Source organism: Protopterus annectens, chromosome 7.part0, assembly GCF_019279795.1.
Source record: "Protopterus annectens isolate FY-2018-M chromosome 7.part0, PAN1.0, whole genome shotgun sequence".
Lineage (NCBI taxonomy): Eukaryota > Metazoa > Chordata > Ceratodontiformes > Protopteridae > Protopterus > Protopterus annectens.
This window is the reverse complement of record NC_056739.1, coordinates 39,793,639-39,818,697: the sequence shown is the minus strand read 5'-3', so window position 1 is coordinate 39,818,697 and position 25,059 is coordinate 39,793,639.

Here is a 25,059-nt window from a genome sequence, read left to right as displayed (position 1 = left end):
AATCTCAGCCTCACTACAGGATATGTGCCCACAGAATGGCGTGCAGTAACAGTGGGCCCACTCCACAAAGGTGGAGCCTCTACGGACCCTGGAAACTATCGCCCCATAAGCCTGACTAGCTTAGTCTGCAAGGCTATGGAGAGGATCATCATGGAGCTCATAAACAAAGACATTGGGGACCTACAGACACTAGATCCTACCCAGTTGGGCTTTGTCAAGGACAGATCCTGCCTTTTGAACCTGGTTGACTTCTTCGAAACAGTCACCAAAGCCATAGATTAAGGGAAGGTAGTCCACACAGCCTATCTGGACCTTGCAAAGGCATTTGACACAATACCCCACTCGGGCATCATAGATAAGCTATCCAGCTTAAATATAAACCCCTATGTCACAAGATGGGTCACAAACTGGCTCAAAGACAGAACCCACAGAGTGAGAGTTGCTGGAGCCATGTCCGACTCGAAACTGATCACAAGTGGCATCCCACAGGGTTCTGTCCTGGGACCACTCTTGTTCGGTATATACTTTTCCGAGGTACAGGCAAATGTGGGAGGACTATGGCTCACCAAGTTCGCAGATGACTGCAAACTGGGTGCCATAATCAACTCTCCAGCTGACACAAACATCCTTCAAAAAGGTCTCACAGAGACAGATAACTGGTGCCAGTGCCATGGTTTAAAGCTAAATGCCAAAAAATGTATAGTCATACCCTTTGGCAAAAACAATGTGCCCACAAATTACTACATAGGCAGAACCCCATTAAGTACAGAGAAAGTTATTAGGGACCTGGGGACCCAAGTTGATAGCAATCTCTCCTTTGAAAACCACATTGCCAAAGTGGTTAGAAAGACCTTCTACATAGCCCACCTCATCACGAAGGGTTTCACATCTAGATCAAGAGAGGTAATTGTGCCCCTTTATTCATCCCTCATCAGGCCCATCATAGAATACAATGCCCCTTTTGGGATGTACCTTACCCGACACCTGCAGCAATTAGAAAGACCCCAAAAGTATCTCACCAAGAGGATCAAGGGTCTCAAACAGATACCATATGCTGCTCGGTTAAAAAAACTCTAGCTCTACTCAGTTGCATGCCACCTACTTTGAGGTGATCTATGCCTGACATACAAAGCTATGTCAAATCCAGAATTAATGGACATGCTCCACCTCAGTAAATCTAAATCCCTTAGAGCCACATGCTTGAGGGACTTGAACCTCAGCACAGAAATAAATAGAACTTGCTGGAGGGACAGGTTCATAACCCAGAGGCTCCCTTCGCTCTGGAATAGAATTCCAGTTCATGTGAGGCAGAGCACCTCACTGAATCTCTTCAAAAAGAATCTCGATAGGTGGATGGGGGATCGTAGGTTTGTCCCAGGGATTACTCCCATGTCACTATTAGACAGAGGCACAGTAAACTAAACCTTAAAAAGGGCACAGTATACTCAAATCAAGGGGTGGCGTAAGTCATACAGAATCGGGCTAGTCTTATAATTGCCCCAGGGCAGATAGCCTAGTATGAACCTATGAACCTATGAAACATTTGATAGAGCCTCATGGAAATATTTGAAGTTTTTTAAAAAAATGGCATCTGGCAACCTTTATATCTTTGTTGCAAGTGATATACTATGTCTCAGTCACTTGGGTTGAAATTGCACCAGAACCGTCAGAACACTTGAGTTTAAGGAGTGTATGCATCAGATATGCCGACTGTCATCAATCACAACAGTTTGTTTTATATTTGTAGCCATTAATAATAATGATCAGAACATCAGATATTCAGAGGTAGGTATAGGACTCTATTCAGAGTAAGACAGCACTGCTTGCTGATGATGTTGTGATCACACTGAATGACTCTGAGAGAGATTTTGATCCTCGGATCAATATAGTAGAGAGGTTGTGGAAGCGTCTCGTGGAATACAATGAATATAAATTAAATTACAATTAACCTTATCAAATCTGAGAAGGTGTCTTTTAAGGTGCAAGGAATATGCACCAGTTTCTTTAATGGAGGATTTGTAGGGATTTGGTTAGCCCAGATGGTGGGGATTTCCCATGGGTTAACATATGACAAGAGGGGTGAGAATACTGATAATTTGATCAATTAATGATTGATGAAAGCTTTTGAATTTGAATCTAGATCAGTGTGTACAGCCCTTAACATGTTTATTTCACCACAGTTTCTGTATGTTGTCCATCCCGTTTGGTCCTCTGACCTACGACATTGGTGAGAAATGTTTATAGATAGGTGATGATTTTTTTTCTGGGGTTTTGAGTAGCCTTGGGTAAAAAAGGAAGTAATGTCTCTCCCAAAACAGATGGGAGTGGGAGAACTACAAATTAAGTTCACTACTATCAAGTTATTCCTACAAGGTATCTTTATTTCTGTTTGAATCTGACATATGACTCTGAAGTCAGCGTTAAGGTTGAAAAATGGGATGATGAACTATTTGGGAATCGTATAGGACACTTAGTGAGCCTGTGTGAAATGTATGGGTGAGAAATATGTACACTCAATTGATGTTTTGGTTTACAAAAGTATTTGCAAGCCTTGTTTGCTTGATATTATTCCCACTGGAGCTACAAAAAAGATGCCAGATCTAGAATTTCCCTTGGAGTAGGATGCCTGGTTGAGATACTGACACCAGATGTGGGATTTTGGGAGTGTTAGGGAGATATCTAAAATTTTTAAGTTGTTGAATAATCAGGTTGAATATGAGCAGGAAATCTCAGTATTGCTGGGTAAGGTTAAGAGTTTTAACAGAATGAGAAGACCCCTCCTCCTCTTTTGCTACAGTGGATTATAGAGTTTACCGAGTATAAACAGACTAAGAAGGGTCTAACAGTGAGAGCCTACAGGGTGTTGATGGCATCAAAAGTAGCCGCTATGGAGACATGTACAGATGGAATGGTATATCTCTTAGTCTCACCAACAGCCAAATCAGAATGTGAATAGGTTTATGTCTATCCTTCTAGCATGTCGAGGGATCAGTTGCTAGTGTCCTCTCCTGCTCAGCTGGTGAGGCAATGTTAACAGGACTGGCAAGACTAGTCAGGAGGAGAAGGTTACCACACACACTACCCCAGTCTCACATAGCACCATTATAACCTCAAATCATACAAACAAAACAAAGACTCTAGTAACCAAGGCAAGCGCCCAGTCTGGTGGACCCGACTTCCCACTCGGGTATCATTGGACAAAGTTTGCAGATGACTGCAAACTGATGTAGCTAAAGTAGTTAGGAAGACTTTCTACATTGCCCACCTTATCATGAATTTGGGATGTATCTGACCCGACACCTGCAGCAGCTGGAGAGGCCACAAAAGTTCACTGAAAGAACTCCAGCTCTATACATGTGAGGCAGGCTGGCCTTGGTTCAAGAGAAATCTTGACCAATGGATGGGGATGGGATGATACCCCAGAGGATAGGGATTATCTCCTCAGTGTCACTGCTCGACAGAGGCACAAAAAAATAATGGGTATAGTTCCACTAAAGGGGTGGTGGCGTAAAAACGATGGGCTAGGCTTGTAAATGCCCTCGGGCAGATAGCCTAGTATAAACCTATGAACCTATAAACCTATTATGTCCAGATATGCAGACATATGAAGATGATTTTCGACTTTTGCATGGAAATGTTTGCATCAGCATTTTATACAGCAGCGACAATGCAAAGAAGGTGCCCTAATGCAAGACCTGATTGATGGAGGTGTGGAGGGATTATTGAGGGGAATTGGTTGCACATTTTTTGGCATTACCCTTTGACATAAAGTATTCAAGTCTCCTCTTCTAATCATTTATTGGATGTTTTAGTAGAGAAATTCAAATTTCCTGTCAGCTTTATTTCTGGGGCTATTGGATGATAGCACATTCATGTGGGAGGCCAAGTCCCTAGTGTTTCTGATTTAATTTGATGGTGACATCTGTCCAACTGCAAAGTTATTTATTTAACTGTGTCTGTAAAGCTAGGATAAGAAGACTTACTACTGCAAGTATAGTTACTATCGTATCTATTTTTATTTTGTAAAATTTAGTTTCATTGTCCGCTGGTGCTGCTTGACACTGTTAATGTTATATAACCTAAAGAGGTTTGGATCATACAACATATTCTGGAGCTTTTCTCCACTGGCCTCCACTGAAAAGGGGCCTTTATCCCAGATTGGCTTACTCATCAACAAATGTAAAGTAAGTAAAATAAATAAATTAGTAGCTAAGAAACTGGTGCATAGAAAAGGAAAGCTGAGCAGTGTCTCAGGGAATGGAGTGCCGTTATCCTAAGTGTGCAAACAGGCCTACCCTATTTTTTTTTCATTTCTTCTCCTCACTGCACTCTCCTCTGGATTTCTGGTTGGTAGGTGATTGTATCATCATGGTAAAGATGATGATGTTGATGATTAGGGATAAATGTGCTGTGCATTACTGTATAGCATTATGTATGGATGATTTACAAGTTAATTTACAATTATTGATCTTTTTGCATGAACCTGCACTTTGCTCTTATTATTTGATATTATTTTGCTATTTGATGTTGTGTCCTGCACTAAACAAATTACAAATGTCATAACAGTAGGGAGAAGAGGATACGTACATATGTTGGGGAAAAATGATTGGGTGTAGAGTACAGGTTAGGGTTTCTTGCACATTTTTTGCAGGAGGACAAACTAACATGGATCATGGTGCAGGCCAGGAGAAATAGCAGTACTGCAGGGGAGAAATTCAACAAGATAGAGTGAACAGCAAGATTGAAGACAGTTGGGATACAGACTACAGGGCCACGGTACCTGGACATGGTGGGTGTGTGTCCAGTTCTGTACAGTTTGCTGCAGTATACCAGTGGAACACAGTCTGACATATTGAAATATATGTATATGATGGCACCAAGTTAACAATCATCTGCAATTTTGATCAGCCATAAACCTTTCACATTTGCTTTGATCTCCGAGAAGTAAATGCTAAAGAAGAATGGCCCTAAGGACTGAACCCTGGAGAACACCACAGCTGACAGGTCTTTTAAAGAACATAAGAGATGCCCACCTTAAATTCCTGTGTTTGACACACACACTTCTTGGAGGTTGAAGTAAATGTTAAGGGCTCATTGCTGATCAGGTTTAAAGATGGCTGTACACTTGGTGTCACCATTAACTCCCCAGAGGACACCAGAATCCTCCAAGAAGGCCTCTCCCAAGCTAACAGATGATGTCAAAACCATGAACTAAAAACAGATGCCAAGAAGTATATAAGAGTATCCTTCTGCAAGCATGGCTTCCCTTGTAACTGTAACACTGATAACACCTCCCCACTGAAAGTTGATCCTGTAGGCAGGCATTTTGGAACCTTTGTCATCAATTAACTGTCATTTGATCATCATGCGTCCACTATTGTAAATAAATCATTTTTCATCACACAGCTTATTCCTAAAGGGATAGCATCCGAGTCCAAGGATGTTATCATTTCAATGTACTTGGCTGTTATTAGGCTTCAAACAAGGGAACTTCCTCACATGTACAGATCCATCAAGGTGAACGGAACCAGAAACCAAATGTAGAACACCAACTGCCACCAACAAAATAGAATATTTCACACGCAAGTCTTTAGATTATAATTTATTGCTGCAAACAAACAGACAAATCGATTTCAACAAAGAAGTCTTCCACAGTCCACTAAGGAAGGCTTCTTTGCCAAAACTATCATGGTGGTACAGACTAGTACCACCACAACCATGGCAGAGATAGTGAGGATGATGCAGGGTGTGTGTGATGACCTGCTGGAATGCATATGCCTTATATGCGAATACTTGGTTAGACTTCATATGCAATGTTTTTTTCTGGATCACCTGCAAGGGGTGAAGGACCATCCATAAATCCAGTCCACTGTTACATCCATCTTGGCCAAGGACAATCAAAATCCCGTCCCACAGGGATAGCACTTCCACAGCTATATCTATTCAGAGGTGTCAGCAGCTAGAAGAGAGTGTCTTGATGGTTGTAGCTATCATCATAGTGGCACATGTCATTGCAGACATTGCTCATGGTCAGGCAACATACCAGCATCAAACCATGGTCACGGTACATTCAATGCTTCTCCAGGCAGAACCACCTTTCATAAGGTTGAGTGTGCACAAGAATTTGACCCCTTTGTCAAGCATGCCCTGGACCTCTTTAGTACACTTCCCTGTGGAAAACATCCACTCCTGTGCTCCCTTCCTCAGCTATGCAAATGATACCAGTGCTTGCCCTTTGTATGTTGTTACCTGGGTTATATCTGTCTGAAACATCCTGGGGTTCCATGCATCATTTTTACTGTACTGTATCTGCTTTACTCTTGAATGCTGTGATCTGAAGGTGCCATGTGCAAGTCGATGCCAGTTTGGTAGTGCCAAAGCTTACAGTGTCCACCTTCGTCTGGCAGGATCATCTACTGCTGCTGCCTCCTTCACTCACTCACTCATTGCTGACCCAACCTCCACTTCCAGGTGTGCTGAGAACTGCTGACCGGCAAGTGCCCACTGTGTGGTAACTGCATCCAAAGTGTAATACTGTGTACCACTGAACATGCAAACAGTATTTTTGCACATGTGTAAAGGTTATACTGCAGGACACCACAACATGACTCTAGACAGTGAAAGCATGCATTCAGCAGTCCAAACACATGCTAAATAATGTTTCTTGTTTGAGACTGCATACAGTTATACCCCTGATCAGTTTGATTTTGTGGATTTTTATGGGTTTCATTAGGCAGGGTTTCAGTGCATAGAACTGGCCATGTGGGAAGTCACCCCTTACAAACAGTTGGGACAGGTTAGAAGTGTGCATATGTGAGAGTTATGACAACTACCTGGGTGGCCTGTAGACATGTTGCACATGACACCCTGTGATTTAGAGATCACCTGGCTGTTGATAGAATGATATCCTTACAAGCGTGCCATACGTGAGAGTTATAATAACTACCTGGGTGGCATGTAGACATGTTGCACATGACACCCTGTGATTTAGAGATCACCTGGCTGTTGATAGAGTGATATCCTTACAAGCGTGCCATATGTGAGAGTTATGATAACTACCTGGGTGGCCTGTAGACATGTTGTACATGACACCCTGTGCATTAGAGATCACCTGGCTGTTGATAGAGTGATATCCTTTGTGAGAGTTATGGTAACTACCTGGGTGGCCTGTAGACATGCTGTACATGACACCCTGTGCATTAGAGATCACCTGGCTGTTGATAGAGTGATATCCTTACAACCGTGCCATATGTGAGAGTTATGATAACTACCTGGGTGGCATGTAGACATGTTCTACATGACACCCTGTGCGTTAGAGTTCACCTGGCTGTTGATAGAGTGATATCCTTACAAGTGTGCCATATGTGAGAGTTATGATAACTACCTGGGTGGCCTGTAGACATGTTGTACATGACACCCTGTGCATTAGAGATCACCTGGCTGTTGATAGAGTGATATCCTTACAAGCATGCCATATGTGAGAGTTATGATAACTACCTGGGTGGCCTGTAGACATATTGTACATGACACCCTCTGAATTAGAGATCACCTGGCTGTTGATAGTGATATCCTTACAACGGTGCCATATGTGCGAGTTATAATAACTACCTGGGTGGCATGTAGACATGTTGTACATGACACCCTGTGTGTTAGAGATCACCTGGCTGTTGATAGAGTGATATCCTTACAAGCGTGCCATATGTAAGAGTTATGATAACTACCTGGGTGGCCTGTAGACATGTTGTACATGACACCCTGTGCATTAGAGATCACCTGGCTGTTGATAGAGTGATATCCTTACAAGCGTGCCATATGTGAGAGTTATGATAACTACCTGGGTGGCATGTAGACATGTTCTACATGACACCCTGTGCGTTAGAGTTCACCTGGCTGTTGATAGAGTGGTATCCTTACAAGCGTGCTATATGTGAGAGTTATGATAACTACCTGGGTGGCCTGTAGACATGTTGTACATGACACCCTGTGTGTTAGAGATCACCTGGCTGTTGATAGAGTGATATCCTTACAAGTGTGCCATATGTGAGAGTTATGATAACTACCTGTGTGGCGTGTAGACATATTGTACATGACATCCTGTCCGTTCAAGATCAGCTGGCTGTTGATAAAGTGATATCTTTACAAGTGTGCCATATGTAAGAGTTATGAAAACTACCTGTGTGGCGTGTAGACATATTGTACATGACATCCTGTGCGTTCGAGATCACCTGGCTGTTGATAGAGTGATATCCTTACAATCGTGTCATATGTGAGAGTTATAATAACTAACTAGGTGGCCTGTAGACATGTTGTACATGACACCTTGTGCATTAGAGATCACTTGACTGTTGATAGAGTGATATCCTTACAAGCATCAAATGCCATATGTGAGAGTTATGATAACTACCTGGGTGGCCTGTAGACATGTTGTACATGACACCCTGTGCATTAGAGATCACCTGGCTGTTGATAGAGTGATATCCTTACAAGTGTGCCATATGTGAGAGTTATGATAACTACCTGGGTGGCCTGTAGACATATTGTACATGACACCCTGTGCATTAGAGATCACCTGGCTGTTGATAGAGTGATATCCTTACAAGCATGCCATATGTGAGAGTTATGATAACTACCTGGGTGGCCTGTAGACATGTTGTACATGATACCCTGTGCATTAGAGATCACCTGGCTGTTGATAGAGTGATATCCTTACAAGTGTGCCATATGTGAGAGTTATGATAACTACCTGGGTGGCCTGTAGACATGTTGTACATGACACCCTGTGCATTAGAGATCACCTGGCTGTTGATAGAGTGATATCCTTACAAGCGTGCCATATGTGAGAGTTATGATAACTACCTGTGTGGCATGTAGACATATTGTACATGACACCCTGTGCATTCGAGATCACCTGGCTGTTGATAGAGTGATATCCTTACAAGCGTGCCATATGTGAGAGTTATGATAACTACCTGGGTGGCCTGTAGACATGTTGTACATGACACCCTGTGCATTAGAGATCACCTGGCTGTTGATAGAGTGATATCCTTACAAGCATGCCATATGTGAGAGTTATGATAACTACCTGTGTGGCGTGTAGACATGTTGTACATGACACCCTGTGCATTAGAGATCACCTGGCTGTTGATAGAGTGATATCCTTACAAGCGTGCCATATGTGAGAGTTATGATAACTACCTGGGTGGCCTGTAGACATATTGTACATGACACCCTGTGCATTAGAGATCACCTGGCTGTTGATAGAGTGATATCCTTACAAGTGTGCCATATGTGAGAGTTATGATAACTACCTGTGTGGCATGTAGACATATTGTACATGACACCCTGTGCATTAGAGATCACCTGGCTGTTGATAGAGTGATATCCTTACAAGTGTGCCATATGTGAGAGTTATGATAACTACCTGGGTGGCCTGTAGACATGTTGTACATGACACCCTGTGCGTTAGAGATCACCTGGCTGTTGATAGTGATATCCTTACAAGCGTGCCATATGTGAGAGTTATGATAACTATCTGGGTGGCATGTAGACATGTTCTACATGACACCCTGTGCGTTAGAGTTCACCTGGCTGTTGATAGAGTGATATCCTTACAAGCGTGCCATATGTGAGAGTTATGATAACTACCTCAGTGGCCTGTAGACATGTTGTACATGACGCGCTGGGCATTAGAGATCTCCTGGCTGTTGGTAGAGTGATATCCTTACAAGTGTGTCATATGTGAGAGTTATGATAACTACCTGGGTGGCCTGTAGACATGCTGTGCATGACACCCTGTGCATTAGAGATCACCTGGCTGTTGATAGAGTGATATCCTTACAACCATGCCATATGTGAGAGTTATGATAACTACCTGGTTGGCCTGTAGACATGTTGTACATGACACCCTGTGCATTAGAGATCACCTGGCTGTTGATAGAGTGATATCCTTACAAGTGTGCCATATGTGAGAGTTATGATAACTACCTCGGTGGCCTGTAGACATGTTGTACATGACACACTGTGCATTAGAGATCACCTGGCTGTTGATAAGAGTGATATCCTTGCAAGCATGCCATATGTAAGAGTTATGATAACTAGCTGTGTGGCGTGTAGACATATTGTACATGACACCCTGTGCATTCGAGATCACCTGGCTGTTGATAGAGTGATATCCTTGTATGCATGCCATATGTGAGAGTTATGATAACTACCTCAGTGGCCTGTAGACATGTTGTACATGACGCGCTGTGCATTAGAGATCACCTGGCTGTTGATAGAGTGATATCCTTACAAGTGTGCCATATGTGAGAGTTATGATAACTACCTGGGTGGCCTGTAGACATGTTGTACATGACACCCTGTGGTTTAGAGCTCACCTGGCTGTTGATAGAATGATATCCTTACAAGCGTGCCATATGTGAGAATTATGATAACTACCTGGGTGGCCAGTAGACATGTTGTACATGACACCCTGTGCGTTAGAGATCACCTGGCTGTTGATAGAGTGATATTCTTACAAGTGTGCTATATGTGAGAGTTATGATAACTACCTGGGTGGACTGTAGACATGTTGTACATGACACCCTGTGCGTTACAGTTCACCTGGCTGTTCATAGAGTGATAAACTTACAAGCATGCCATATGTGAGAGTTATGATAACTACCTGGGTGGCCTGTAGACATGTTGTACATGACACCCTGTGCATTAGAGATCACCTGGCTGTTGATAGAGTGATATCCTTACAAGCGTGCCATATGTGAGAGTTATGATAACTACCTTGGTGGCCTGTAGACATGTTGTACATGACACCCTGTGCATTAGAGGTCACCTGGCTGTTGATAGAGTGATATCCTTACAAGCGTGCCATATGTGAGAGTTATGATAACTACCTGGGTGGCCTGTAGACATGTTGTACATGACACCCTGTGCATTAGAGATCACCTGGCTGTTGATAGAGTGATATCCTTACAAGCATGCCATATGTGAAAGTTATGATAACTACCTGTGTGGCATGTAGACATATTGTACATGACACCCTGTGCATTCCAGATCACCTGGCTGTTGATAGAGTTATATCCTTACAAGCGTGCCATATGTGAGAGTTATAATAACTACCTGGGTGGCCTGTAGACATATTGTACATGACACCTTGTACATTAGAGATCACATCACTCTTAATAGAGTGATATCCTTACAATGTGCCATATGTGATAGTTATGATATCTACCTGTGTGGCATGTAGACATATTGTACATGACACCCTGTGCATTCGAGATCACCTTGCTGTTGATAGAGTTATATCCTTACAAGCGTGCCATATGTGAGACTTATAACTACCTGGGTGGCCTGTAGACATGTTGTACATGATACCCTGTGCATTAGAGATCACCTGGCTGTTGATAGAGTGATATCCTTACAAGTGTGCCATATGTAAGAGTTATGATAACTACCTGTGTGGCATATAGACATATTGTACATGACACCCAGTGCGTTCGAGATCACCTGGCTGTTGATAGTGATATCCTTACAAGCGTGCCATATGTGAGAGTTATGATAACTACCTGGCTGGCCTGTAGACATGTTGTACATGACATCCTGTGCGTTAGAGCTCACCTGGCTATTGATAGAGTGATATCCTTACAAGCGTGCCATATGTGAGAGTTATGATAACTACCTGGGTGGCCTGTAGACATGTTGTACATGACACCCTGTGTGTTACAGTTCACCTGGCTGTTGATAGAGTGATATCCTTACAAGTGTGCCATATGAAAGAGTTATGACAACTACCTGTGTGATTATACATGACACCCTGTGTGTTCGAGATCACCTGGCTGTTGATAGAGTGATATCCTTACAAGCGTGCCATATGTGAGAGTTATGATAACTACCTGGCTGGCCTGTAGACATGTTGTACATGACACCCTGTGCATTAGAGATCACCTGGCTGTTGATAGAGTGATATCCTTACAAGTGTGCCATATGTGAGAGTTATGATAACTACCTGGGTGGCCTGTAGACATGTTGTACATGACACCCTGTGCGTTAGAGATCACCTGGCTGTTGATAGTGATATCCTTACAAGCGTGCCATATGTGAAAGTTATGATAACTATCTGGGTGGCATGTAGACATGTTCTACATGACACCCTGTGCAGAGTTCACCTGGCTGTTGATAGAGTGATATCCTTACAAGTGTGCCATATGTGAGAGTTATGATAACTACCTGTGTGGCGTGGAGACATATTGTACATTACACCCTGTGCGTTCGAGATCACCTGACTGTTGATAGAGTGATATCCTTACTAGTGTGCCATATGAGAGAGTTATGATAACTACCTGGGTGGCCTGTAGACATGTTGTACATGACACCCTGTTTGTTAGAGATCACGTGGCTGTTGATAGAGTGATATCCTTACAAGCGTGCCATATGTGAGAGTTATGATAACTACCTGGGTGGCCTGTAGACATGTTGTACATGACACCCTGTGCATTCGAGATCACCTGGCTGTTGATAGAGTGATATCCTTGTGTGCATGCCATATGTGAGAGTTATGATAACTACCTGGGTGGCCTGTAGACATGTTGTACATGACACCCTGTGCGTTAGAGATCACCTGGCTGTTGAAAGAGTATATCCTTACAAGCGTGCCATATGTCAGAGTTATGATAACTACCTGGTGGCTTGTAGACATGTTGTACATGACACCCTGTGGTTTAGAGCTCACCTGGCTGTTGATAGAATGATATCCTTACAAGCGTGCCATATGTGAGAATTATGATAACTACCTGGGTGGCCAGTAGACATGTTCTAGATGACACCCTGTGCATTAGAGATCACCTGGCTGTTGATAGAGTGTTATCCTTACAAGTGTGCCATATGTGAGAGTTATGATGACTACCTGGGTGGCCTGTAGACATGTTGTACATGACACCCTGTGTGTTTCAGTTCACCTTGCTGTTTATAGAGTGAAATCTTTACAAGCATGCTATATGTGAGAGTTATGATAACTACCTGGGTGGCCTGTAGACATGTTGTACATGACACCCTGTGCATTAGAGATCACCTGGCTGTTGATAGAGTTATACCCTTACAAGCGTGCCATATGTGAGAGTTATGATAACTACCTCGGTTTAAATGATTATATTAGTATCAAACCATTTTTAGCTCTCTCACAAATTTAGTACACATACGACTCTTTAAATCTTTTTTCCCCACATTACTTGTGATCTACATATGTTTAGAAAACGCTGGTAGGGCAGGTTTAGGGCACAACATTATATACTTAGCCCACATATTAAACTAAACATACACCCTTGTGTTGTAGGGTACCCAGCAGTAATACACCCACACATGCAGAGTTGATACACATTTGTTCTATGCAGAAACATAGATTTTTTATTACAGATTTTCTAACACACACTGTATTATACATATTTTCTAAATACAAATAAAATCAAATTCTTATGTATCACATATAGATATATACATATATATATTTTTTGACAATAACAGTGTATTAATTATATATGAGTTTTTAATCTGTGTATTTTAAATGAATTTGTTAATATTTAACAATATTTAACAATATTTAATAATACATGTTTGTTTTAAGGCTATTTTAAAAGGAAATACGTTCTATTTTCTATTTTTTATTTATTATTGGAAAGAACAGTCGATTTTAATATGCAGGCTGCAATGTAAACAGTATGCCTTTAAAGTTTTTGGCGGTTTCAGTATGTAATCATTCAATTATTTAATTAAGTAGTATATAAAAAAGAATGAATTTGTTGAATGAATTGTTCTGAGGAAGACTGTGGTAAAAAGTTGAAAGCGCTTAACCTGAGTATTTCATGTCGTGTGGATTAATAAATTCTTTTTCTGCATCCTGGTGTACGAGCAGTGTGTTCTACAGTGTATCCATCTAGGTTCGTGTTATCCAGTTGCAATCCTATTCTGTTTTTGGATTTGAGTGTTTCGTCTGGATGGATGACCCAGTGGAACCCACTCCTGCTTTATTGTCCAAGGATGATGTTGTTTTACTTAGAGCCGATTTAACATCTTTACAAAATGAAGTGCACAGACTTATGGAATTGGTTACCAGTTTGGTAACCGTAACCGCTGATAAAGGAAAGTCTAACAAACTGACGGAAGTGTCTGAATTAGATGACGCCGAGGCACGTAATTCAGGGGAAGCATGTGGTAAAATTGAATGCAGGGAACGAAAAGCTGTTGTGCTAGCTTCATCTCCCGAGCAGTACGTGGCCGACGTACTGCATACACCTGATTGTGGTTTTCCTAAAGAGCTCAGAGACACTGACGGCGTGTTTGATCCAAACAGCAATATCACCACTAACATTATTGACTTACCAGATAAGGATAAAGCAACAATTGGAGAAGGACTGGACTTATTCAACAATGATGATGGCCATTTATTCAGCGATCATCCGCACAACTTATCCGAGCAGGATTTTACGTTTGATTTCCGTCTCAGCAGGGCGCGACAGGAAAAATATCTAGCTGGAACTCGACCGAAGGAATTTCCTTCGGTCAAGACATATGGTTATGGGAAATCAAAGGCCACGTTGGCCCCGAAAGGTACTGTAACTCAGACTGCTTCCCATAACTTATCTAGTCCCTGTAGAGCTAAATCTATTGTTAACTTTGATAAGGCGAATGTAGAACATAAAACAAGGAATTTTAATAACAAAAAATGTGTTGTAAGAGAATGTAATGAGGATGGATTGATGGAGCAGTTTTTAGATGACAGTGTTGATTTTTTTGATGCTGAGGCTGGTATCTCTTACAACAAAAAATATAAAAATACTGATCAGACATATGCATCTCTGAAGGAATTAATATACGACTTTGGTAGAAAACTTGTGGCCTATAAAAACACCAAAGTAGATTGTAGTTATTTGGCAAAGTGTCTTAAACTAAAGGTAGTACCCAAGGGATTGAGGTTTTTTAAACTACCTTTGGGTATTGAATATGGATTAGACACTATTAAAGAATTTAACGATTTATTTGATAGTTATGGTTATGCTTATATTAAACTATTGATCAAATTTCATGATGAAAAGCTTATTAAGCTGACCAATGAGTTGGAAAACATGAATCATACTATTATTAATCACAAAGATTTTGATTTTTGGAAGGAGTTATATAAAAAACAATATACAGTAGCAGATAACAAAATACAAGGTATTGTGGATAGAAAAAATAGAAAAATTTCACGTGATTTAGAATTGTATAAGAATAATAGAGCATATGTGTGGCCCTCACACAGGACCCCAGATAGCAATCAGATCAACTATCATAGTATGAGAAAACCACCGAAGGGTAGCTTTAGGGAAGAAAATTTTCAGGGGGGGAGGTTTTTTCCAGCAAGAAACCCCCACAAGTATTGATTAAGGATTTGACCAAATATGGAAGTGAATTGTTAGCAATACCCTTACACGCTGATGAAAATATATTAAATAATGGACCCATAATGTCTCCATATTATGACCTTACTGTGAATAGAGTATGTAGTAGGGATAGTATTAACATCCATAAGGAGGAAATAGTCTGTCAGGAGAACAACACTGATGATCAACGACCCAATATTATAGCGTACGAAGGGTTTAAAGTGTACAATTACACAGAGGTAGAGATAGATACTGATTTCGTCAAATTATTGAGTAAGGGAAGGGAATTCATTCCCATGACCGCTATGAATGTAGTGGATAATATTAAGGAGGTTAAGATGTACTGCAGAAGACTTAATTTAGCAGTACAATTTGACAAAAACACTGACAAAAATATCACCAAAGAAGTGAAATTTACTGGTATAGCAGGAACTGACCTCAAGAAGAAAAGTACATACATCCCTGAGAGTAATTCACATATACTCAACTTTGAGAAAATGGTTTGTAATGATATCTACTAGGTACACAAGAATATTAGGAAAAATAGGACTAAATATGATGACAATTTATCATCATTAGAGAGAGACAGCTTAGCAAAATTCATGTGTAACAGAGATATTAGAATCATGAAGCCTGATAAGGGAGGTGGGGCAGTTATTTTTTACACCAATGACTATAATGAAGGAATCCACAATCTCCTATACGAGTCGGGAAATTATGAAAACATATCTATCAATCAAATAAATATTGGACACAAAAGAATAGACTTATGTATAGAAGAATATCTGATAGATAATAGGATATCTAATGATACGTATATATTTTTAAAGACCGATCATCCGATTCTGGCAAAAATGGTTGGAATACCTAAGGTCCATAAATCTTTGGACAACCCCCCTTTTCGGCCTATCGTATCCAGATCTAGATCCAAAACTTTTAAAATAGGTCAATTGATTGACAGATGGCTAAAAAACATTTATGACTCCATTCCTCACATCATGAAAGATTCTTGGAGGTTTTTGGGGGACTTAACTAAGGACAAATGGCATCCCAATCTAATATATCTTACTATAGATGTAAAGGACCTATTTTCAAGTATTCCCAAGGACGAAGGTTTGGAGTTTTTTGCCAGTAGCCTAAGAAAATACTCAGGATTTTCCTGGGACAAAATTAGCCTTATTTGTGATATGATGGGGCTGGTATTACACCATAATTATTTAGTCTTCCAAGGAGAATATTTCAAGCAGACCAGGGGAGTGGCTATGGGAGCAGCTTGTGCTCCCATATTCGCAAACCTGGTTATGCTTGAATGGGAGTCGATGTACGTATTCAATAGTGAATTCTATCCTGATATATCCTACTACGCCAGGTACCTGGATGATATCTTCATTTTATGGAATGCATCTGTGGAGAGATTAGATGAATTTATGGAATTTCTTAATTCCACAACAGAATTCTTGAAATTTACTCACACTTTTAGTTGTAGTGAAATTTCATATTTAGATACATCTATTAGCCACAATGAAGAAGGCTTTATTTCTAAAGTGTACAGAAAGCCTACTTTTTCTAATGATTATATTCACTACACTAGCAACCATCCTCCTTATGTCTTTAAGAATATATTAAAAGGTCAATGCATCCGAGCAGCAAGGATGTCATCCACAAAGGACCATATGAAGACAGAACTCAGATTCATTAAAAATCTTTTTCTGGATCGAGCCTATCCAGAAAAGATGGTCATTGATGTGATTAACTATGTACAAAATCAGTGGGGCCTTAAGTACACTCCTATTTTAGGTAATTACTGTATGGAAAAAAGGAAAGAGAAGGAGAGTGCCTTATGTGGGAGAGTATGTGTTTTGATGTACACACCACATACACATTTTATAAAAGATATTCTTAACAGACATTGGGAATTATTAGTCGCTATGGATATGGAAGAAACATTAGGCAAAGTTCCCAAATATGTATATAAGACAGCCCCCAATGTAAAGCGTTTGCTTGAGAGGACAAGCCACGTTAGGTATAAAGACAAACATGAAGGTCACAAAGGAACAACTAAATGTGGTTGGTGCAAACAATGTAGATACATTAACCAAGCCAAAACATTCAGGCTTGATGACTCGCACCTACATCACAAGTATGACGGGGAACTGTAATTCCAAAGGGATAGTGTACGTGGCTTTATGCACACGATGTAATGCACACTACATAGGGAAAACGGAAAGGCAGCTGAAGAAGCGCATGTATGAACATCAGTACAGGATACCAAAATGTGATACAAAAAATGCCCTATACAGACATTTCAGAGAAAGGCAGTGACCACAATTTCAATTTTACTATTATTGATCAGGTTCATATTTTACCATTTGGAGGAAACTGGAAAATGGAGTTGGCCCTTAGAGAAAGTAGATGGCAGATACTCACTGACTCCACCAGAAAACCTGGTTTAAATGATTATATTAGTATCAAACCATTTTTAGCTCTCTCACAAATTTAGTACACATATGACTCTTTAAATCTTTTTTTCCCCGCATTACTTGTGATCTACAGATGTTTAGAAAACGCTGGTAGGGTAGGTTTAGGGCACAACATTATATACTTAGCCCACATATTAAACTAAACATACACCCTTGTGTTGTAGGGTACCCAGCAGTAATACACCCACACATGCAGAGTTGATACACATTTGTTCTATGCAGAAACATAGATTTTTTATTACAGATTTTCTAACACACACTGTATTATACATATTTTCTAAATACAAATAAAATCAAATTCTTATGTATCACATATAGATATATACATATATATATATATATATTTTGACAATAACAGTGTATTAATTATATATGAGTTTTTAATCTGTGTATTTTAAATGAATTTGTTAATATTTAACAATATTTAACAATATTTAATAATACATGTTTGTTTTAAGGCTATTTTAAAAGGAAATATGTTCTATTTTCTATTTTTTATTTATTATTGGAAAGAACAGTCGATTTTAATATGCAGGCTGCAATGTAAACAGTATGCCTTTAAAGTTTTTGGCGGTTTCAGTATGTAATCATTCAATTATTTAATTAAGTAGTATATAAAAAAGAATGAATTTGTTGAATTAATTGTTCTGAGGAAGACTGTGGTAAACAGTTGAAAGCGCTTAACCCGAGTATTTCATGTTGTGTGGATTAATAAATTCTTTTTCTGCATCCTGGTGTACGAACAGTGTGTTCTACAGTGTATCCATCTAGGTTCATGTTATCCAGTTGCAATCCTATTCTGTTTTTGGGTATATGTGAGAGTTATGATAACTACCTCAGTGGCCTGTAGACATGTTGTACATGACGCGCTGGGCATTAGAGATCACCTGGCTGTTGGTAGAGTGATATCCTTACAAGTGTGCCATATGTGAGACTTCTGATAACTACCTGGGTGGCCAGTAGACATGCTGTGCATGACACCCTGTGGTTTATAGCTCACCTGGCTGTTGATAGAATGATATCCTTACAAGCGTGCCATATGTGAGAGTTATGATAACTACCTGGGTGGCCTGTAGACATGTTGTACATGACGCCCTGTGCGTTAGAGATCACCTGGCTGTTGATAGAGTGATATCCTTACAAGCGTGCCATATGTGAGAGTTATGATAACTACCTTGGTGGCCTGTCGACATGCTTTACATGACACCCTGTGCATTAGAGGTCACCTGGCTGTTGATAGAGTGATATCCTTACAAGCGTGCTATATGTGAGAGTTATGATAACTACCTGGGTGGCCTGTAGACATGTTGTACATGATACCCTGTGCATTAGAGATCACGTGGCTGTTGATAGACTGATATCCTTACAAGCATGCCATATGTGAAAGTTATGATAACTACCTGTGTGGCATGTAGACATATTGCACATGACACCCTGTGCTTTCGAGTTCACCTGGCTGTTGATAGAGTTATATCTTTACAAGCGTGCCATATGTGAGAGTTATGATAACTACCTGGGTGGCCTGTAGACATGTTGTACATGACACCCTGTTTGTTAGAGATCACGTGGCTGTTGATAGAGTGATATCCTTACAACGGTGCCATATGTGCGAGTTATAATAACTACCTGGGTGGCATGTAGACATGTTGTACATGACACCCTGTGTGTTAGAGATCACCTGGCTGTTGATAGAGTGATATCCTTACTAGCGTGCCATATGTAAGAGTTATGATACCTACCTGGGTGGCCTGTAGACATGTTGTACATGACACCTTGTACATTAGAGATCACATCACTCTTAATAGAGTGATATCCTTACAATGTGCCATATGTGATAGTTATGATATCTACCTGTGTGGCATGTAGACATATTGTACATGACACCCTGTGCATTCGAGATCACCTTGCTGTTGATAGAGTTATATCCTTACAAGCGTGCCATATGTGAGACTTATAACTACCTGGGTGGCCTGTAGACATGTTGTACATGATACCCTGTGCATTAGAGATCACCTGGCTGTTGATAGAGTGATATCCTTACAAGTGTGCCATATGTAAGAGTTATGATAACTACCTGTGTGGCATACAGACATGTTGTACATGACATCCTGTGCGTTAGAGCTCACCTGGCTATCGATAGAGCGATATCCTTACAAGCGTGCCATATGTGAGAGTTATGATAACTACCTGGGTGGCCTGTAGACATGTTGTACATGACACCCTGTGTGTTACAGTTCACCTGGCTGTTGATAGAGTGAAATCCTTACAAGCATGCCATATGTGAGAGTTATGATAACTACCTGGGTGGCCTGTAGACATGTTGTACATGACACCCTGTGCATTAGAGATCACCTGGCTGTTGATAGAGTGATATCCTTACAAGTGTGCCATATGTAAGAGTTATGACAACTACCTGTGTGGAGTGTAGACATATTATACATGACACCCTGTGCGTTCGAGATCAGTTGGTTGTTGATAGAGTGATATCCTTATAAGCGTGCCATATGTGAGAGTTAATGATAACTACCTGGCTGGCCTGTAGACATGTTGTACATGACACCCTGTGCATTAGAGATCACCTGGCTGTTGATAGAGTGATATCCTTACATGTGTGCCATATGTGAGAGTTACGATAACTACCTGGGTGGCCTGTAGACATGTTGTACATGACACCCTGTGCATTAGAGATCACCTGGCTGTTGATAGTGATATCCTTACAAGCGTGCCATATGTGAAAGTTATAACTATTTGGGTGGCATGTAGACATGTTCTACATGACACCCTGTGCAGAGATCACCTGGCTGTTGATAGAGTGATATCCTTACAAGCGTGCCATATGTGAGAGTTATGATAACTACCTGTGTGGCGTGGAGACATATTGTACATTACACCCTGTGCGTTCGAGATCACCTGGCTGTTGATAGAGTGATATCCTTACTAGTGTGCCATATGACAGAGTTATGATAACTACCTGGGTGGCCTCTAGACATGTTGTACATGACACCCTGTTTGTTAGAGATCACATGGCTGTTGATAGAGTGATATCCTTACAAGCATGCCATATGTGAAAGTTATGATAACTACCTGGGTGGCCTGTAGACATGTTGTACATGACACCCTGTGCATTAGAGATCACCTGGCTGTTGATAGAGTGATATCCTTACAAGCGTGCCATATGTGAGAGTTACGATAACTACCTGGGTGGCCTGTAGACATGTTCTACATGACACCTTGTGCAGAGTTCACCTGGCTGTTGATAGAGTGATATCCTTACAAGTGTGCCATATGTGAGAGTTATGATAACTACCTGTGTGGCGTGGAGACATATTGTACATTACACCCTGTGCGTTCGAGATCACCTGACTGTTGATAGAGTGATATCCTTACTAGTGTGCCATATGAGAGAGTTATGATAACTACCTGTGTGGCATGTAGACATATTGTACATGACACCCTGTGCATTCGAGATCACCTGGCTGTTGATAGAGTTATATCCTTACAACTGTGCCATATGTGAGAGTTATGATAACTACCTGGGTGGCCTGTAGACATGTTGTACATGACACCCTGTGCATTAGAGATCATCTGGCTGTTGATAGAGTGATTTCCTTACAAGCGTGCCATATGTCAGAGTTATAACTACCTGGTGGCTTGTAGACATGTTGTACATGACACCCTGTGGTTTAGAGCTCACCTGGCTGTTAATAGAATGATATCCTTACAAGCGTGCCATATGTGAGAATTATGATAACTACCTGGGTGGCCAGTAGACATGTTCTAGATGACACCCTGTGCGTTAGAGATCACCTGGCTGTTGATAGAGTGTTATCCTTACAAGTGTGCCGTATGTGAGAGTTATGATGACTACCTGGGTGGCCTGTAGACATGTTGTACATGACGCCCTGTGTGTTTCAGTTCACCTTGCTGTTTATAGAGTGAAATCTTTACAAGAATGCTATATGTGAGAGTTATGATAACTACCTCGGTGGCCTGTAGACATGTTGTACATGACACCATGTGCATTAGAGGTCACCTGGCTGTTGATAGAGTGATATCCTTACAAGCGTGCCATATGTGAGAGTTATGATAACTACCTTGGTGGCCTGTCGACATGCTGTACATGACACCCTGTGCATTAGAGGTCACCTGGCTGTTGATAGAGTGATATCCTTACAAGCGTGCCATATGTGAGAGTTATGATTACTACCTGGCTAGCCTGTAGACATATTATACATGACAACCTGTGCATTAGAGAGCACCTGGCTGTTGATAGATTTATATCCTTACAAGCGTGCCATATGTGAGAGTTATGATAACTACCTGGGTGGCCTGTAGACATGTTGTACATGATACCCTGTGCATTAGAGATCACCTGCCTGTTGATAGAGTGATATCCTTACAAGTGTGCCATATGTAAGAGTTATGACAACTACCTGTGTGGCGTGTAGACATATTATACATGACACCCTGTGCGTTCGAGATCACCTGGCTGTTGATAGAGTGATATCCTTACAAGCGTGCCATATGTGAGAGTTATGATAACTACCTGGCTGGCCTGTAGACATGTTGTACATGACACCCTGTGCATTAGAGATCACCTGGCTGTTGATAGAGTGATATCCTTACAAGCGTGCCATAAGTGAGAGTTATGATAACTACCTTGGTGGCCTGTCGACATGCTTTACATGACACCCTGTGCATTAGAGGTCACCTGGCTGTTGCTAGAGTGATATCCTTACAAGCGTGCCATATGTGAGAGTTATGATAACTACCTGGCTAGCCTGTAGACATATTGTACATGACAACCTGTGCATTAGAGAGCACCTGGCTGTTGATAGATTTATATCCTTACAAGCGTGCCATATGTGAGAGTTATGATAACTACCTGGGTGGCCTGTAAACATGTTGTACATGATACCCTGTGCATTAGAGATCACCTGCCTGTTGATAGAGTGATATCCTTACAAGTGTGCCATATGTAAGAGTTATGACAACTACCTGTGTGGCGTGTAGACATATTATACATGACACCCTGTGCGTTCGAGATCACCTGGCTGTTGATAGAGTGATATCCTTACAAGCGTGCCATATGTGAGAGTTATGATAACTACCTGGCTGGCCTGTAGACATGTTGTACATGACACCCTGTGCATTAGAGATCACCTGGCTGTTGATAGAGTGATATCCTTACAAGCGTGCCATATGTGAGAGTTACGATAACTACCTGGGTGGCCTGTAGACATGTTGTACATGACACCCTGTGCAGAGTTCACCTGGCTGTTGATAGAGTGATATCCTTACAAGTGTGCCATATGTGAGAGTTATGATAACTACCTGTGTGGCGTGGAGACATATTGTACATTACACCCTGTGCGTTCAAGATCACCTGACTGTTGATAGAGTGATATCCTTACTAGTGTGCCATATGAGAGAGTTATGATAACTACCTGTGTGGCATGTAGACATATTGTACATGACACCCTGTGCATTCGAGATCACCTGGCTGTTGATAGAGTTATATCCTTACAACTGTGCCATATGTGAGAGTTATGATAACTACCTGGGTGGCCTGTAGACATGTTGTACATGACACCCTGTGCATTAGAGATCATCTGGCTGTTGATAGAGTGATTTCCTTACAAGCGTGCCATATGTGAGAGTTATGATAACTACCTTGATGGCCTGTAGACATGTTGTACATGACGCCCTGTGCATTAGAGATCACCTGGCTGTTGGTAGAGTGATATCCTTACAAGCGTGCCATATGTGAGAGTTATGATAACTACCTGGGTGGCCTGTAGACATGTTGTACATGACACCCTGTGCATTAGAGATCACGTGGCTGTTAATAGAGTTATATCCTTATAAGTGTGCCATATGTGAGAGTTATGATAACTACCTGTGTGGCGTGTAGACATATTATACATGACACCCTGTGCGTTCGAGATCACCTGGCTGTTGATAGAGTGATATCCTTACAAGCATGCCATATGTGAGAGTTATGATAACTACCTCGGTGGCCTGTAGACATGTTGTACATGACACCCTGTGCATTAGAGATCACGTGGCTGTTAATAGAGTTATATCCTTATAAGTGTGCCATATGTGAGAGTTATGATAACTACCTGTGTGGCGTGTAGACATATTATACATGACACCCTGTGCGTTAGAGATCATCTGGCTGTTGATAGAGTGATTTCCTTACAAGCGTGCCATATATGAGAGTTATGATAACTACCTTGATGGCCTGTAGACATGTTGTACATGACGCCCTGTGCATTAGAGATCACCTGGCTGTTGGTAGAGTGATATCCTTACAACCGTGCCATATGTGAGAGTTATGATAACTACCTGGGTGGCCTGTAGACATGTTGTACATGACACCCTGTTTGTTAGAGATCACGTGGCTGTTGATAGAGTGATATCCTTACAAGCATGCCATATGTGAAAGTTATGATAACTACCTGTGTGGCATATAGACATGTTATACCTGACACCCTGTGTGTTAGAGATCACCTGGCTGTTGATAGAGTGATATCCTTACAAGCGTGCCATATGTGAGAGTTATGATAACTACCTGGGTGGCCTGTAGACATGTTGTACATGACACCCTGTGCATTAGAGATCACCTGGCTGTTGATAGAGTGATATCCTTACAAGTGTGCCATATGTAAGAGTTATGACAACTACCTGTGTGGCGTGTAGACATATTATACATGACACTCTGTGTGTTCGACATCACCTGGCTGTTGATAGAGTGATATCCTTACAAGCGTGCCATATGTGAGAGATATGATAACTACCTGGGTGGCCTGTAGACATGTTGTACTTGACACCCTGTGCGTTAGAGATCACCTGGCTTTTGATAGAGTGATATCCTTTTGTTCATGTACCTCCATCCCATGTCATCAGCTAAGGCCCTTATTTCTCTGTGGGTACAATCTATGGTGCCAAGTACTTCAGGAAAGTGGTCCATATCATAGAAATTATGCATAGTGCTGGTTCTCTGCATAGGGACCACACATGCTTCTTCGTATGCTGAAACTACTGAAGTATTCTCAAAGCAGATGCCTGAAATACCCCCACTGTGTCCATGGAGGTTGTTGAATGGTCCCTTTAGCCAATATGTGCCACATATACCTTATCGTCCACTGGGACAGGTAGTCCACAAC